Source organism: Zonotrichia albicollis, chromosome 6 (genome assembly GCF_047830755.1).
Source record: "Zonotrichia albicollis isolate bZonAlb1 chromosome 6, bZonAlb1.hap1, whole genome shotgun sequence".
NCBI lineage: Eukaryota > Metazoa > Chordata > Aves > Passeriformes > Passerellidae > Zonotrichia > Zonotrichia albicollis.
Window position 1 is genome coordinate 60,649,423 of NC_133824.1, and position 16,939 is coordinate 60,666,361.

At 50.0% G+C, this 16,939-nt stretch overlaps 1 protein-coding gene across 5 annotated transcripts in view; it reads right to left on the minus strand.

Moving 5' to 3' along the window:
- The window catches only part of SAMD4A (sterile alpha motif domain containing 4A), a 102,534-nt gene that overhangs the window by 39,959 nt on the left and 45,636 nt on the right, over window positions 1-16,939 (minus strand). The window lies entirely within an intron of this gene.

The window sequence follows — 16,939 nt, forward strand, 5'->3', positions numbered from 1 at the left end:
AAAGAACTTGGCTGGGAAATTGAAAAGGTCAGGATTCAAAGGAGATAACACAGGAGAGAACCCCAGAGGAAACTCAACCATCCATCCAATGTTGGTGCATCCACCAGCCCCAAAGGGAAAGGAGGGAAGCAGCCCCAGAGCTCCTGTTCCTCTGTTAGATCACAGCAAACAGGAGAGGTTCCAGAAGACAAGGGAAAAAAACAAAAAAGAAACCCAGGGGTTAGATTTAAATATGCAGAAGGAAAAGTCAGGGAATTACAAACTGGTCACTTAACTGGAACTCCTGGAAAACTGATGGAACAAATAATGAAACAACCTATTTGTAAGCACTTAGGAGATAACAAGATGATAAGTGACTGCCGACACCCATTTGTCAAGAGCAATTTGATTTCCTTCTGCGACAGAGCAACTGGCCTGTGAATAGCTGGAGGAGCAGGCAGTGCTGTATATCTTGATATTCATTAGGTGCTGCTGCACATGGCTCCCTGAGCAGCACAGCAGAGAGAAAATGCTCTAATGTGGGCACACAACTCATCTGAAAAACACATGGAGGAGCTGGGGCTGCTGATTCACTGTGAGAACGGGAGGATGTGCTGGGCAAGGAGACTGTCCAGGGCCTGGCACCTCCCAGAATGGCACTGCTGATAAGGGAGATGTGATAAATGTGATCAGCATGCAGGTATTGTGGTAAGAGAGAGGAAAACACTCCAGGAAACTGGATTAAAGGTCAAACAGTGCTGAGGATTCGAAGGGGTGGCATGAAGCTGATTCAGGGGATGTTCAGGCTGGAGATCAGGAAAGGTTTTTCCCCCAGAGGGTGGTGGGGCACTGACCACGCTCCCCAGGGGTTGGTCACAGCACCAGCCTGCCAGAACTCCAGGAGAATCTGGACAATGCTCTCAAGCACAGGATGGAATTGGAGTGTCCTGCGCAGGGTCAGGAGCTGGACTTGATGCTCCTTGTGGGTCCCCTTCCAGCTCAGGACATTCTATGAGACTTGGAGAGATGCGGAAGAACATCTGCATGACGCAGGTGCAAACATCTGCATGAAGCAGGTGGGAACATAGGGAAATACACCTGTGCAGCATGAGGTGGGCAAGAGCCTGGTTTGGAAGCACCACCTCTGTCAGACACCCTGCTGCACAGAAAAGCTGCACCAGGCAGCCTGACCCTGGCTGAGAGGTGAGCAATGGCATGGACAAGCTGCTCTCCAACCTGCTGCTGCCCAGGGAAATGCTGGAGTCACCATCTCTGGAGGGAATGAACAGCTGTGAGGATGTGGCCCTTGGGGACAGGGGTCACTGGTGGCTTGGCAGTGCTGGGGGAATGGTTGAACTCAGTGATCCCACAGGGCTTTTCCAACCTAAACAATTCTATGATTCTCTGACTTGAACTGCAGCAAAGATGAATGAGGCTGGACATGATGGAAATGCCTTCTGTAAGGCAGGGTAGCCCAGGGCACTGCGAGATCTCCATCACCAGAGGTTTCTCTGAAGATACAAACTCCAAACACCTACCAAATCTACCCAGACCAGCCACATGACACTTCCCAGCCCCAGGGCAGTCTCTCCTCCAGTGCTGACCAAACCCCTCTGTAAAACCTCCAAATCTTCAGCCATGCACTCCTGCTACAGGAGCCACAACTGAGCTGTGTGGTGGAGAACACTCCCTCCTGCTTCCTTTAAACACACTGCCCAAAGCTTCATCAGGTGAAATGCTGAAAAAATCCCCCAAAACTTTATGTTCTCTCTCCCTGTTGCTGTCTTCAATCCATTCCACACAGGAAGCTGCTCTAAATCACTGATTATCCCTACAGGCTCTGTGTGGTTTTGAGCTAGGGTAACTAATCCATACCACTGAAATGCAGATCTGGATCTCCATCTGTAGGATCATTCATCAGGTTTGCTCTTGGCAAAGCACAAGAGCAAATCAATATCCAGCTCAGGATATTCTGTGACCCAGGAACTGGACTCTACGATCCATGGGTCCCCTTCCCCTCAGGATATTCCATGATTCTATGATTCTGCATGACCCATGCTGCCAGCCAGCAGCTAACCCAACCCTCCCACCATCTCTGACCCAGAAAAGGGCTGTTAGAGCAGCAACTTCTCCCACTTAGGGCCAAACTCTGTCCATCAGTTCCTGACACGACGGCGGCGGCGAGCAGCACTCACCCCTCCACATTCACCCTCCCAGCTCCAAGGCATGCAACTGTTTTAATAGGAAGCCACTAGATGGCTTGCTGGAAGCACTGGAGACTCTCCCTGGAACTTTCTGCACTGGTATTTACTTCTGCAGAGCTCCCCCTCCTCCAGAGCCACTTCCTGAGCCAGCCCAGCGTGCCCGAGCCGTGCTGTGCCCAAAGGAGCGAGGGACACGACGTGGCACAGCTCTGGGGGAGAAGGAACTGCTGTTTGCAGCACAGGGGGCTTCTGGTGCTCTGGGCATGCTCCTGTGCCCCTGGGAATGCTGTGAGGTTGTTTTGGTGCTAAAAGAATGGGATTTGGGAGAGCAACACTCAGCACAAGTGATGCTGTAAAGGTACATGAGTGTAGCGGGACTCAAGGCTCACCAGTGCATATCCATATTTTCCATATGCAGATGTCCCTGCTCCAGACAAGGCTTCCTGTTGGGATGAATGTGATTTATCTGTCCCCTCTCTCTTAGTCAGCTGCCTGGTGAGCTGAAAACATGTCTTATTTTCTCCCATCCTCCTGCAGAGAGGGATGTCACACCCCGGTATTTTATCATCCTTCTCGTGGTGGTTCAGCAGCACTTTCAGGCTGGCACAGCCAAAGCCCAGCCTGGCACCAGCTGGGATTCTGTAGCAGCTCAGATAAACTGAGAAATCAAAGATCATTAAAAAAAGGCCTGCAATGCATTGCTCAAAGAAGTTGGTGTCACTTAAAACAGGAGGAAAATACACATAGAAAAAGCAGAGTCTGGTGTAAACTGGGTGCAGGAGAGGAGGAGGAGGAGGAGGGAGGCAGGTGGCCATGGCTGGGCTCCTCCTCCTCCTCACATGAAGGTCCCCACTGGGGAAACACAGGATGGCGCCAGAGCTGCTTCTTGGGAACTCTACCTGGGACCTCCAAGAGATCTGGGGGTTTAAAGCACAGCCCCAAAAGGATGGAGCACTGACCCAGAAGCCTGAGGCTGATGAAGGGCTGGGTGCCCTGGCCCAGGCAGGAGCTGGTCTCCTTCTCAGCCAGCAGCAGGATGTGCACAATTACACAAAAATGGGAAATAATTAGATCTGAAAGAGGTTTGGCTCTCTCTGAGATGGGGCAGAAGGTCAGGCTTAATCCTATCTGCCAGAAAACAGAGGGATCTGGAGAGGGCAGTGCAGGAGAGGGAAGCTGGAGCTGCCTGTGGGCAGGGGGAGAGGGGCTGGCAACACCCCAGGGCACAGGAGCCCCCCTGCAGCCCTCACCTGCTCCCATGCACCGCTGGCCATCTGGGATATCTCACCCTTCACTGCCAGAACAAACCCTCTGGGGCAGCTGGGATTGGGATGTGCTTTGGGATCCCACATCCCAGGGTCCTGACACAGTACCTGTGGTGGGTCACAGGCACTGATCTCATTACAGCCTCATCAGCTCCCTGGGTGCTGCTGCAGGTGCTTCCCATCACAGGATTTCACTGCTCTGTGCAATGCCACTGGCAAATCTGAGCATAGAGAGAGCCCCAAAGTCAGTCCCCCCCCTTGCTGCCTTGAAATCCCCAAAATCCCTGTCCTGCCATTGAACTGACCTCTCCTTTGGGAGATGAGGTAAGCTAACAACTGACCAGCCCTGAACTGGGAAGGGATGGGAGCTGCTGGTAACCCTGAAGCAGAAAATCCCAGTTTTTATTATGGGACATTTTCTTGGATGAGAAGCTGAATGAAGGTGGGATGTGAAACTACCTTCTACTGAAGGATTACTTAACTGACAGAATTTTGCTGCTAGACAGCCCAGCTGATGCATGTGCAGCATGCCTGGATAAATCCAGCTCCAAATATAGCTGGGTCCTGCTTCCAAGACTGAAACCTGTGCTTGTGCTATGAATAGGACCAACACCATCCCCAAAACTGGGGCTTCTGGCTGGAAAATGAAGTGAAGTTTATAAATTTATTAAGCTATTAAGGGATTTCTCTGTCTCAAATCTGCTTAATCACTGCTGGATCCCTGCAAACTGTTAATTTGTTAATTGCCACCACATCCAGTGGTGATGGATCCACCTCTAATGCTGCACTGCACAAGGGACCTTCCTGCCTTTACTCTGAGGGATGAAGGGGTTATTCCAACCACCAGCAATGCCCATGGTTATGATGTCCTGGGAACAGTCACAGTTTTCCAAATGTAAAGCCAGACAGATGGACAAAGGCAGGATGGACACAGTCCCTGCAAAAAACAACATGAGCAGCACACTGGTGCCTGCATTTACAAACCCTGAAGGGCCAGACTGCAGGGGTTTAATTCTAGTTTTGGTTTTTGTGAACAGATTTCTGGGTTTAAATTCCAGTTTAAAAGCACCTCCCCTGCTGAGAGGGATGGCCAAGAGCAGCTGCCAGCACAGGAGAGGAACGTGTGGGTCTCACCAGGTGACTTGTCTCCAAGGAACAACAATGATGCCAAGTAACTCCCAAGCACTTGAAGGAACCCAAAAAACAACCAAACACATCCAAGAGAAACCATTCCATTTTGGAAGCAGAAACTGGGGTTTCCTCCTGTTACTATATACAACTTATTTCACAGTGAAGCACATCCCAAGTGAAGTGTCCAGAGGAGCCATGGAGATGCTGCAAGGGCTGGAGCCGGGCTGGGAGAGCTGGGGGTGCTCACCTGGAGAGGAGAAGGCTCCAGGGAGAGCTCAGAGCCCCTGGCAGGGCCTGAAGGGGCTCCAGGAGAGCTGGAGAGGGACTGGGGACAAGGGATGGAGGGACAGGACAAGGGGAATAACTTTGCTCAGATCAGGGTTAAGTGGGACATTGAAAGGAATTCTTCCCTGTGATGGTGCTGAGGCCCTGGCACAGGTGCCCAGAGCAGCTGTGGCTGCCCCTGGATCCCTGGCAGTGCCCAAGGCCAGGCTGGACAGGGCTTGGAGCACCCTGGGACAGCAGAAGGTGTCCCTGCCATGGCAGGGGGTTGGAATGAGGTGCTCTTCAAGGTCCCTTCCAATCCAAACCATTCCAGGGTTCCATGAATTTGCTGATTTTGGTGAAATAAGAGAGATGAGTGATGTGTAACTTATGAAACAGACAACAACTTATCCTGAGCAATAAGGACACCAATTTAAAGACTAAATGTGTTTTAAAAACTGCCCAAGGATCTTCCAAGTAACAAAGAGGACAATCACACAGGAGATTTGGTATCATTGCCCCTCAATGCCAAGTCAGTGCACTTAAGGGCTCCAGTTGTCAGCAAATTGCTCTTAAATTACTGTTTTATTATGCCCTTGTTTTCAGTTTTCCATAAAAAGTTCTCAAAAGCCTATTCAGATAATTTGCCCAAGCAAGAAATGACTAAGAGAGGGATTCATGGGATCATTAAGGTTGGAAAAGACCTCTAAGATCATTGAGTCCAACTATTAACCAGATGCTCAAATCTGAAGGGCACCCTCCAAGCACCTTCCCAGAAGGGTTGAAATAAATTGCACTCTCAGATGTATTTGGGGAGAAAAAACAGGAATTTGTACTAAAAGTTTAGGTTGGGATCCTTGATCTTGTGAAGTGGCACACAGCAGCATCAGGGACTGGAGAGAGGAGCTGGGTGCTCTGGATGCCAATCAAACCTTTCTGGGGGTGGACAACACCAAGGTTTTCGTGTCTTGGATGGCCAACAGCAAAAGAGAAATCCAAACCATGCTTAGACAGCTGGCAACTGCTTCCAGTGAGGCTGGAATGAGTGGCCACAGAGCAGGAGATGGCTATTTCTGGGTCTGCAGGAAGGTTTTTCAAGAGGCTTCCTCAGCAGTTCCCAGAAGAGGCTCCCATTGTTTGCTGTTTCCTGGATTGTGAATGTGAAACTGAATCTGGGTGATGGGCAGAGCTGTGTGGAGGGCACCCACTTTTTATTGTCAGAGGCAGAAAAATCAGCACCTGGACTTGTCCTGCTGTGCAAAGACCCAGCAGCACATCACCACCCACCAGCTCCTCCACACATCCATGGGAGATGCTGCACTTCCACAAAAATCCCCCAAATCTGTGCTAAATGAGGTCAGCCCTGGGATCTCACACCTATTCCAGCTGCCTGGATGCCTTCACCAGGGCAAAAGGGGTGAAGAAACCTGACCCTGCATATGAACACAGCCCAACAACCTGAGCTTGGCCACAGGATCATCTCCCAGTGAGTGACCATCATCAGACAAACCTGAATTCTATGGCTTGTGGTTCCAGTTTCTCCCAAGCACTTCTGTTTGCCTCCATTTCCAGCTCAATTTATCTGATTTATGCTTGAATTCATCTGCTTCAGATTCTGAACTAGATGATCTTTAAGGTTCCTCCCAACCCAAACCATTCAGTGATTCTGTGAGAGGGGTGGGGAAACCACACCCCACCTCACACAGGGCAGTTTGCTGCAAAGATAAAGCAGAGGAGCAAAAAATTCAAGAGATTTCACCCACAAGTCTGAATTTGCACCAAGTGCATTAACCAAGGGCAGGTTGCTGCCAGTCCCAGCCTTCCCACAACTGGGTTTACTGGTGTGTGAGATGGTCCAGCTCCACACCACCCATCACAGAAATCCACTCTCCAACAGCACTGCAGACACAAACCTCTGCCCTGGCTCCTGCTGCAGCAGCTCAATTGAAGGTGAAGCACAAAGTGTTTCCAGCTGAAGGAATTTAAATTATTATTTGCAGTAATTAGCACCTGCACGTTGACCCAGTCACAATACTTTGTTTGGGCAATTTTACATCATTCCCTTCGTAAATCAGCCTCACTCAAAAGGCCAACATGAAGGAAAACAAAGCAAGAACCCTGTTGGAAACACTCTGTACCCCATCCAGAGCACATCAATACCTTCACTGTTAAACCTGGCAGCCTTCTCCCTCCACCAGAGGCCAAATAATCAGAATTTCAGCATGTGCCTCCTCGTTATTGCGACCGGCGCTAATTAAGAGGAAAAACATCTCGGTGATAGACGCTACTGCTGACCTGCCAAGTGCAACAGGCAGAGGCAGTCACTGAAACACTGCTGAACTGAATCCTGCTCCTCATCTCCCCAAGACTGATGCCAGCACAGGGGAGAAGACTCACATGATGCTTCCAAGCACCTCCACATCCACGAGGCTGCAGCGTAAATCCCAGCAAGGAACCCAAATACCAACCAAACCCATCCAGGATAAACCATGGTCTCACCAAGATAAACCATGGTCTCACCAGGTGACTTGCCTTCAAGGAGCAACAATAATGCCAAGTGCTCTCAAGCACCTGAAGGAACCCAAGAAACAACCAAACCCATCTGAGATAAACCATTTCATTTTGAAAGCAGAAACTGGATTCTCCTCCTGTTAACTATATACAACTTATTTCACAGTGAATCAGAACCCAAGTGAAGTGTCCAGAGGAGGGCATGGAGATGCTCCAAGGAAGGGCTGGAGGCAGGCTGGGAGAGCTGGGGGTGCTCACCTGGAGAGGAGAAGGCTCCAGGGAGAGCTCAGAGCCTGCTCCAGGTCTGGATTTATGCCTGAGCCATGACCTCAGTGGGGTGGGAGGACCTAATGCCACACGTCTGGAGGCAGCAGGAGCCATGCCAAGTGCCAAATGCCAAGCAGCACTGTGCCTGCTGGACCCATGGCAGCTGGCACCTCCCAGGGGAGGCCAGCTCTGCATCCTGGGCACAGCTCCCTCACAGGTCACCAAAACTGCTCACCCCAGGGGATAATGTGGGATCTGACAGAGGAAAAGCCCATAAACCCCCATGGGTGGCTTTTTGCTGTCACTCCCCTCCATTCAGGTCTAACAGGCCAACTTGGGGATTGGGAATCACTGGGGAAGCTCTTGCCTTGGAACAAATCTTTGCTAGGAGCTGGGAACAGCCTGCAGAAAAGCCCAGGACAAGAGGAGGGCTTGGGGATTGCTGTGTGTGGGATTAGGGGCTCTGCACTTCCCCCAACCCCACAGCTTTGAACCTCCAGCTCCAACACACTCAGTGCCACCCCAGCATCTTTGCTCTACAATGAGATATAAAAAGGCAACCACACAATTCCCCTTTTCCTGACTGGTCACTTTCCTTCCCTGGGCCGATTCAAGGGTGGACAACCTCTCTGACGGACAGGTGGACCTTCTGTCCATGAGCACCCGCAAGGAGAGGACAGACAGACAGACATCACGCAAGGCACATGCAGCCCCATCCCACCTCACAACCCGGCTCCGTCAGAGCACGACGGAAAATCTGCCAGCGATGCAGAGCAACCTCTGGGTTCACATGGTGCTGGCTCCCCTCCGTGTTTCCAGCAGCTACATCACACTCCAAAAGGCTAAAAATACATGAGGAAAGTACTTAATGTTTCTTTTCCACCCGAGCTGCTGCTGCAGAGCAGTTCCAAGGGGGAGGGGAGGTGAACAGACCAGAGTGGATGTGGGGAAAGGAGGCAAAAAAATGGAGCAATAAAGAAATGTGGGACAGCACATCCCACAAAAGGGGGTGGCCTGGGAAATCCCCACTGCAGGCAACACTTGGAAAAACAAAGCAAGAGCCACGTAACCATGAAAAGCGGAGTGTTTCTGAACACAGAGAGGATTTAAGGCCAGGTTGGATGGGATTTGGAGCAACCTGGTCTGGTGGGAGGTGTCCCTGTCCATGGCAAGGGCTGGAATGAGCTGATCTTTAAGGTGCCTTCCAGCCCAAACCCATCTGTGATTCTGTGGCTCAGCACTGACAACGGCACAGAAGAATTCATGAAGGAGCATCTCCTCCATTCCTAATTACCAAGATTAAGGAGCTCCATGTAAATTAATTACACAACATTCCTTGTTAAATGTAGCAGTGAATATTCAACCACCAAACCCAATTATGCTCCAAAGAGATAATCTTCCTGCAATGGCTCCCAACATTCCCAGGTGAGTCCTTCCCCACCCAGGGCCGAGGCAGGAGGGATGGGTTTGTCAGCACACCTGGGTGGCAAGAGGCTGCTGCACTTCATTTTGGAAGAACAGCCAGTTTCATGGAATTCTGGAATGGTTTGGGTTGGAAGAGATCTTAGTCTCTTCAAGACCACCCAGTTCCAACCCCCTGCCATGGGCAAGGACAGCTCCCACTCGACAAGGTTGCTCCAAACCCCATCCAACTTGGCCTTAAACACTTCAGGTATGGGGCAGCCACAGCTTCTCTGGGCAACTCTTTCAACAATTTCTCTCAATTCTTCTTGGGATACCAGGAAAGGGGCAGGGGACTGTATGACATGTAAGTTCTGGGGAAACAAAAAGCAAACCACCCCTTGCTCCTGTCTCCAAAACCCCTGTGTGGGATAAGACACGAGCCCTACTCAACTTGTTGCCCTTTTAAAGGCAGCTCTCCTTGGGCAGAGAGTTCAGCTGTCTATCCCTGGCAGCTCCCCTCTCCATGATGCTCTCCAAAGCAGCAGCAGCCCCATCAAGGGTTAGCAGGAATTGGGAATTTCAGCACTGAAACCAGGCTCAAGGACAGGCCTTGATCAGATCTTCCCATCCTGTCACCCCAAACAGGCTGATGAAACCCCACCAGCAGACAGAGCACCCTCCACCCAATTTGGAAACTCCAAAAATGGGAGCAGAATACCCAATATTTTGGTCAGATGCAGAGCAAACTGGAATATTTCTCACCAAAACATCCCCAAACTCCCACAGAGATCCACAAGGACATGAGAGCCCAGCTCCACTGTGAGCAGAAATGAGTAAGATTTTCATATTTTTGCCACTATTTTCCCCCTCTGCCTCCTGAGCTTGCCAGAGCTGCAGTCATTAGGAGGCTGTTTGTACAAACCCAGAAGTGATGTATTTTTAGCACTGGAGAATTGCATGGCACGATCATTAAGGAGCTTCTGCAGACAGCAACAAGAGCAGGGATTTTTCCTTCTCTAAATTGGCTCCAGCCACTACAGTTTTCAGCCCAAAGCAGACTTTCAGGAAATTCAGGAGGAGAGGGAGCCTTTTTCCATGACACATTTAATACTGAGCTGAAGCACACTCAATTTTCACACTGTGCATCCGACGGGAGGTTTTATGGATTTGTTTTCTGGGCTGTACTGTTGCACACTTTTGCTACAGAGCATAATACCCTGTATTATCACAACACTCCCTAGCAACAGGACTTTAATTTAGTGCAGAGATTTCCAATGCTGAGAGCATTTCACTGACTCAGAGCAAAGATGACACGCTGGGAAACCTTATCAAAAGCCCCACGGGTGCCAAGGGATTCTACACCACGTGAATGATGGCACTGGAGCTTCCCAGCACAACGTGGCCAGCCCTGGCACACAGAACACCTTGGGAAAGAGGAATTTGCTTCACTGATTTCACAATCCACAGTCCAGCCAGCCTGGAGTGATGTCTACATTGATGGCAGCAGTGCCAGTGGGTGGGAGAGAAGAGTGGAAATCCAACAAGTGCTCGGACAGAGAAATGTGGGGAGTGGTTCAGTGGCACAAATGAGAGCTCAGAGCCAGGGGGACATCAAGCAGGACAAGGTGCCACCTCCTGCCTCTCACCCCAAGGTCAGGAGGAGCACAGATGCTTGGCAGACAAACCAACCAACCTCCTGCAAAAGCTGTCCTGAGGGGAGTGAAGCCAACCTGACATCGGACAAGAATGCCCAGTGCCAGTTTCCCTTCACTCATGGAGCACCCAAAGCCCCTGAGCATCACAGACATCCTGCTCCCAAACCTCAGATGGAGAGGATGGACTTTGGGAAGCCCAGGAAAATGGTGCCAGGGTCCCACCTGACCACAGAGAGCACGCAAAGGTGCAACAGCCACACCAGCACTGCGGACACTGTCAGGTGAGGTGTTGTTGCTCCACCTCTGCCAGCTGGGGCAGAAGAGCAGAGGAAAGCAGGAGCACCATCCACGGGTGGGTTGAGAAGAATTTCTGCCATTTCTCATGGCAGAAATGACACCAAAACCACGTCCCTTGTGGAGAGCAGAGGGGAATCCATCAGCCCTTGTGCAGGAATATCAGAGCAGCCGTGCCAGGTCTGATGGATGAAGATATCCCAGTGAGATCCTGGGTCAAGTGGCTTCTGCTGGCTCTGTGCAAAGCCAGCTGAGCTCAGCCAGCCCATGGCGGTGGCATGGGTCAGCAAGGATTAAAAGCATAATTAAACAGGAGCTGCAGATTGCTTCCAGAAGCCCCATCACTCCCTGGAGCCCTGGGGAAAACGCTGCTGCTCCTGGGACCTGGGCTACAGGTGGGAAATGAGCTCACTGCCTGCTTCCACTGACACCAGGGTTACACTGCTCACATGCCTCCACACGCCCTCAAATCCAGATTTTCACTAGAATTTCCCAGGATGCAGGAAGCCAAAGAAATAAAAGATGCAATTTCTGTATCTCTTTTTTGAGCTTAATGCATAAAAACACACGAATCTTCCTGACTTTCAGGCACAACCACAGGCATGGAGGAAATACTCCTCTGACTTCTTAATTTCAATTGCAAAAAGCCTTTTTACCAAAAGCTTAATTGAAATGCAGATAAGTTCCTTCAAAGGCTAAAATAAATATATAAAAAATTATCTGAATGTCATAACGGTGTTGCCTAAAATGGATAAAGGATTTAGAAGGGGGAAAAATAATACTAAAAATAAGTTATGAAGGGTATGCAAGGTATTGATATACAGCACATGGTTTAAACTGTTAATCATTGAACAGATTCCAGTATAAAAATAAAGAGACTGAAGCTGCACATAATGGAGGAGTTGCTCTATTTATAAACTTCTCTGTGCAAAGGGCAGCGAGGGCCAGGATGAGCCAGCAGTGGAGGCAGAGGGACACTGCTACAGAGCCCATATTTGAGGGAAAATAAACAAGTTTTTTAATTTTTTTTTTATTTTAAAAACATTGTCAACAAAATCAAACTGAGTTGCCCAGGAGCCTGTATGCCCCAGCCATGTGAGCAGCATTTCCAGCCCTGGCATGTGACAGCTCTCCCAATTTAGCCAGTAACTGACTCCCTGTGACCTGTAATAACACCGCTCCCAAATTAGAGCCCTCAATTTGACTTGGCTCTGCTCCTTCCCTCCCAGCAACATAAAGCATCCTTTTTCCCCCCTCTCCCCGAACATTCCTAATCCTGTCCTTCTGCACTGCCAACTCAAACTCCCATTTAGTCTTTTCCTATTTTTTCTGGGTGTGGAGGGGGGGTTGGTTGTGGAGGGACGAGGGTGCGCAGGCAGCAAAGGGCAGGGAAAAAAAGCCCGGTGGAAAAACACCAAGAGACAAAAACAACAACAAAATCAGACAAAAAATTCCAAGTTGGTGACATTCAGCTGGAAAAGCTCAATGACTCACATGCAAATAAAATCTGCCTAAATTCACTGTTGCATGACGCAGGCCACTGGCTTCAGCATGAAAAGGGCCGGGATGAAATCATCCACAATTAAATGGGAGCTTGGAAGGCTGCAAAAGCAGCAGCATCAGCGCTGCTCCCTGGGCTTAATAGGAAACACAAAGGAAGGAAGTTCAGTGGAGTGAGAACATCCCCCTTTCCCCTCCTCCCCACCCACACCTCGCACCATCAGTCATCCCCAGCCCTCAGAGTGGCTCCTCCAGCATCACACGTCCACACTCAGCTCCAGCGAGCTGCTCCCCAGCCTGCTGCTGCCAGATCTTAATGGGCTTTCCTGGAATACCAGCTCAAAAGTGAAATAAAAATAAATGTGGCTACGTAGCAAGGCAACCCCCCCCCCCACCAGCGAGCGGCTTCTTCCAGAGATTTCTGTCCTGATCTTTGCACAATGGTCAGGAGATATTGGAGAGTTAACACTGAGAAACCTTGCACCAAATCCAGTCCCCCCCCAAATCTAAATCTCAGTTCTCAGGTTTGCTCTTGCATTGCAACAGTGCTTTAAACCTTGTGAGTTCTGAAATGCTGTCTGAGGTCACGTTATAGGAATGCACTCACAGGGAACGGGGTGCCAGGGTTTCCCCTCTACCAGGATGGGCACCAGGCTCTGCATCCAACCCTGCCGAGGGGCAGTGCCATGAACCAGGTCACTGCCCTCCTTCAAGCCCAAAGTAACAATGGGAGGGGGAAGAACAAACAAAAAAAGGTCATTTTAACCTGCACTGGGAGTCACAGAACAGTTTTCAAATGGCTTTTGGTGCTCCAGCTAAGAAGGGAAAACAAAGCTGAGAACAAGAGCTGGCACCCTCCAAAGTGCTGCTCTGGGGATCCCCGGGTGGGTGCTGCTCCTCTGATCTGCTCTGCTGAGATCCCACCTGGAGTCTGGCATCCAGCTCAGGGATCCCCAGCAGAGGAGGGACGTGGAGCTGCTGAAATGAGTCCAGAGGAGGCCACAGAGATCCTCAGGGACATGGAGCTGCTGAAATGAGTCCAGAGGAGGCCACAGAGATCCTCTCAGGGCTGGAGCCCTCTGCTCCTGAGCAGGCTGGGAGAGCTGGAGGTGCTCCAGGGGAGAAAAGAAGGCTCCAGAGAGACCTTAGAGCCTCTTCCAGTGCCTGAAGGGGCTCCAGGAGAGCTGGAGAGGGACTGGGGACAAAGGATGGAGGGACAGGACAATGGGGAACAACTTTTCACTGTGAGGAGCAGGGCTAGGTGGGATTTTGGGAAGGAATTCCTGGCTGTGAGGGTGCTGAGGCCCTGGCACAGGGTGCCCAGAGAAGCTGTGGCTGCTTCATTCCTGGAATGTCCAAGGTCAGGCTGGATGGGGCTTGGAGCAACCTGGTGATTGTATGATTCATCTGGGAAGCAGGAGGAAGTACCCTGAGCATCCAAGAGTGGCCACAACCAGCTGTGAGGCCATTGCACCTCACTTCAGCTATGAAGTGAATCTTCTCCCACAAGAGGAAATTAGGTGATTACCTTCACATTCACTTGGAAACTGGGTGCTTCATCCTTTTTGGACTTCCCTTCAGGCTGGGTGTGCCTGTCCCTGGGATTATCCCAGAGCTGTGCTTTTGGAAGATTCCAGCCTGAGCTGAAATTCTCAGCACTGCTCACCCCAGGCTGCAGTGGCTGCAGGAGCAGGGTGTGAACAGGTCCATAAAAGGGAACTGGGAGACTTGAGCCTCCTGCCAGTAAAGCCCACATTTGCTCTGGAGGAATCTGCACCTCCCTGGGAAAAAAAAAAAAAAACAACCAAACAACAAACTATAAAAATAATATATTGAGGTCTACAAGTGGGGAAAGGCTGCAAGTGCCTGCAGGAGGACACCCGACTGTGCCTGGGCCATCTGGTCACCCACCCTGGGTGACACTGCCCTCCCTTCACCACCAGATGCTAATTCCTTTCATCCTGCCTGGCCCTCCACTGGTGTAATTTTAGGTCTGTGAATAGGACCATCTGCCTTTGAGATGCTCGTTTATTTCTGGCTGAGCCCTCCCTTTCACCACTCCCTCCTTAAAGGAAGTCCAAACCAGGGAACAGTGCTCCTTGTCTGCTCCTCTAATCACCAACCAGCTATCTGAGGATGTTCTGCACCACTGTCACTCGTCAAATTGGGGGTGTCATTATCTTCAAAGCACTTTGCAAACACTTTTTTCCTTCCTCCCTGTGTTGCCACCACAAAGTAGTAATTATTCACTTCTCTCTGAATATGGTGGGCTTGGTCCAGCAGCCTGGAGCCCGGCCAAGACGTGCTCAGCAAAATTCAACATGGCCAAAGTAAAGCTAAAACAAAGTGGTTCCTATCTTTGGATGCTGAGGACTGCTACCCTTGCTTCCTTTCCCACAGCAGACGTGGAAATGGTAAAAATAAAAATAAGCGCTGGAACCACAGCAGCCAATAGTGTAATTTCCACGTATTAAGCGATGCCTGGACAAAAAGGGAGTTTTGAGGAAAAGTTCTGCTTTTATACACATCTAAGTGCTATGAATGAAAGTCACTGTCACAATTAGGGAAAACAGTAATTAGCAAAATACTGCACAGAAATGCTGAGAGCAATGCTTCTGGCTGGGGTGACCATGTGGGTGCTCCCAGCCAAAGCTGCACATGGATAAACCCTGGGAGCACAGCAAGGCCATCGCAACCCCACCATGCCAGGGGCTCATCTCTTGGGATGGTGTTGGATCCATATTTTGGGATAAATGTGTGTCCTCCTACATTTCCCAGCTAAAGGCACCCCTGACTGCTTGGGGGAATGCAGGCAGGGTGAGCTAACAGGCTGAACCTGTGATCTACCAGCCACAAAATCACTGATTTTCCTTCTTTTTAAGACTTTCACAAGTGGCTGAGACAGGTGGGAAGAATAGTTCCAGGTGAACCCTTCCAGAACCAATTTCTTTGTACAAATCCAGGTTGTGCAAAGCTTATGCAGCACTACCAAATTATTTTTTTTTAAAGATGAGGAAGATTGTGTTTCAGTCTGAGGTTTGAACCAGCTCTCAGCTCTGTTATGAACCCACAGGAGCTACAGGACGTGGCGCCCATTGCTGGAAATCAGTGTTAGACACCAGAGAACATGAATACAGGGGAGCCCCCTCCCTGTGTGCACCCCAAAGGCTGAAGAGAAGATCCTGTAATGCTGCCAAGCCCCTCACAGGGAAAACATACCCAGGGCTTCAAAGGAGAACATTTCTGAGCAATGCTGGAGGTGTTAAAATCAAGCCCTGCCTTTGGCTGGCCACAACTCTCTGCCCTGCAGGAGCCTGGGGAAACACCTGGTTGTTCATTGCTTCAAATTCTCTGCAGTGAATGAAAGAAAAAGTAACTTAATGGATCTGATCAGATGTCAGATTTGACAAGATTTCCTGCCTGGGTAAGAACTGACCCATTTTGCTTTGCCTTGAAGGCAGGATGAGCAGCAAACTCCACGAGCTGGGCTGTGCAGTGAGGACAAGCAGCTTCACCCCCACGCTGGGGTGAATTCCCAGGAGGAATTCGGGGATGCAGACATCCCTCCCTTCCCCTTTCTGCTCTCACATGGCCCAGAGCAAAGCACTTGACCAAAGGCAGAGATGAGTCAGTGCGAGGAGGAGACTTTCTAATTTCACCCGCTTTGATCCTGCCCTGGAGTGCCAACGTCAAAGAGGAGGGAGGGGAGAGCTGGGGCTGACTCAGGGAGGACGGGAGAATCTCTGCATCTACAACTGAGACATTCAAAGCACAGTGAAACTCCTCTTTTTTAGGAAATTCCCACAAAAAAGTGACACAAAGAGCTGACTCTCCCCAGCCTGCAGCACTCAGTGACTCCCTGTGTCTGTCCCAGCTGTACAAGCACTCAGAAGGTTCAAATGCACTTTCCCTGGGGAATTCACCTTTCCCTGTGGAATTCACTGCTGCCTGCAGCACAGGCTTGTCCTTCCTTTATTACCAGCCTCACATTTTGTTTCTCATGTACCCACGAAGTGCTGCAGGATCTCAAAACAAAGAGTGACTTTGTTCTTTCAGAATAAAACCTCTGTTCGCCCAATTTTTATTGGTATTTCTCAAAAACATCCTAGGAGCTGTAAAGATTCGTTCTGGGGGGGCTAAAGTGATGTGTCCCAGTCACAGCTTTTTTTCCATGATCCCTTTCCACTGAAAACACATGAAATGGGTAAATGTGGACGCTGAACTTAAAGGACAGATAACACAGGTCCTGACAATTACAGATTCCCATTGCCTGGTTTCTCTCCTGTAATTGCTGATGCCCACCAAAGGCACCACAAATATGCTGAGGAACCCAATTCCTGTCCCAGCTCTGAGCAATAATGAGTTTGACACTCATTAGTGCTTGAAACATGGAAAGCTTTCCCAACTAATTCAAGTTTTCACTAAATTAAAATCACCCCCTTCCCCTTGTCTGGCTAAAACGCCT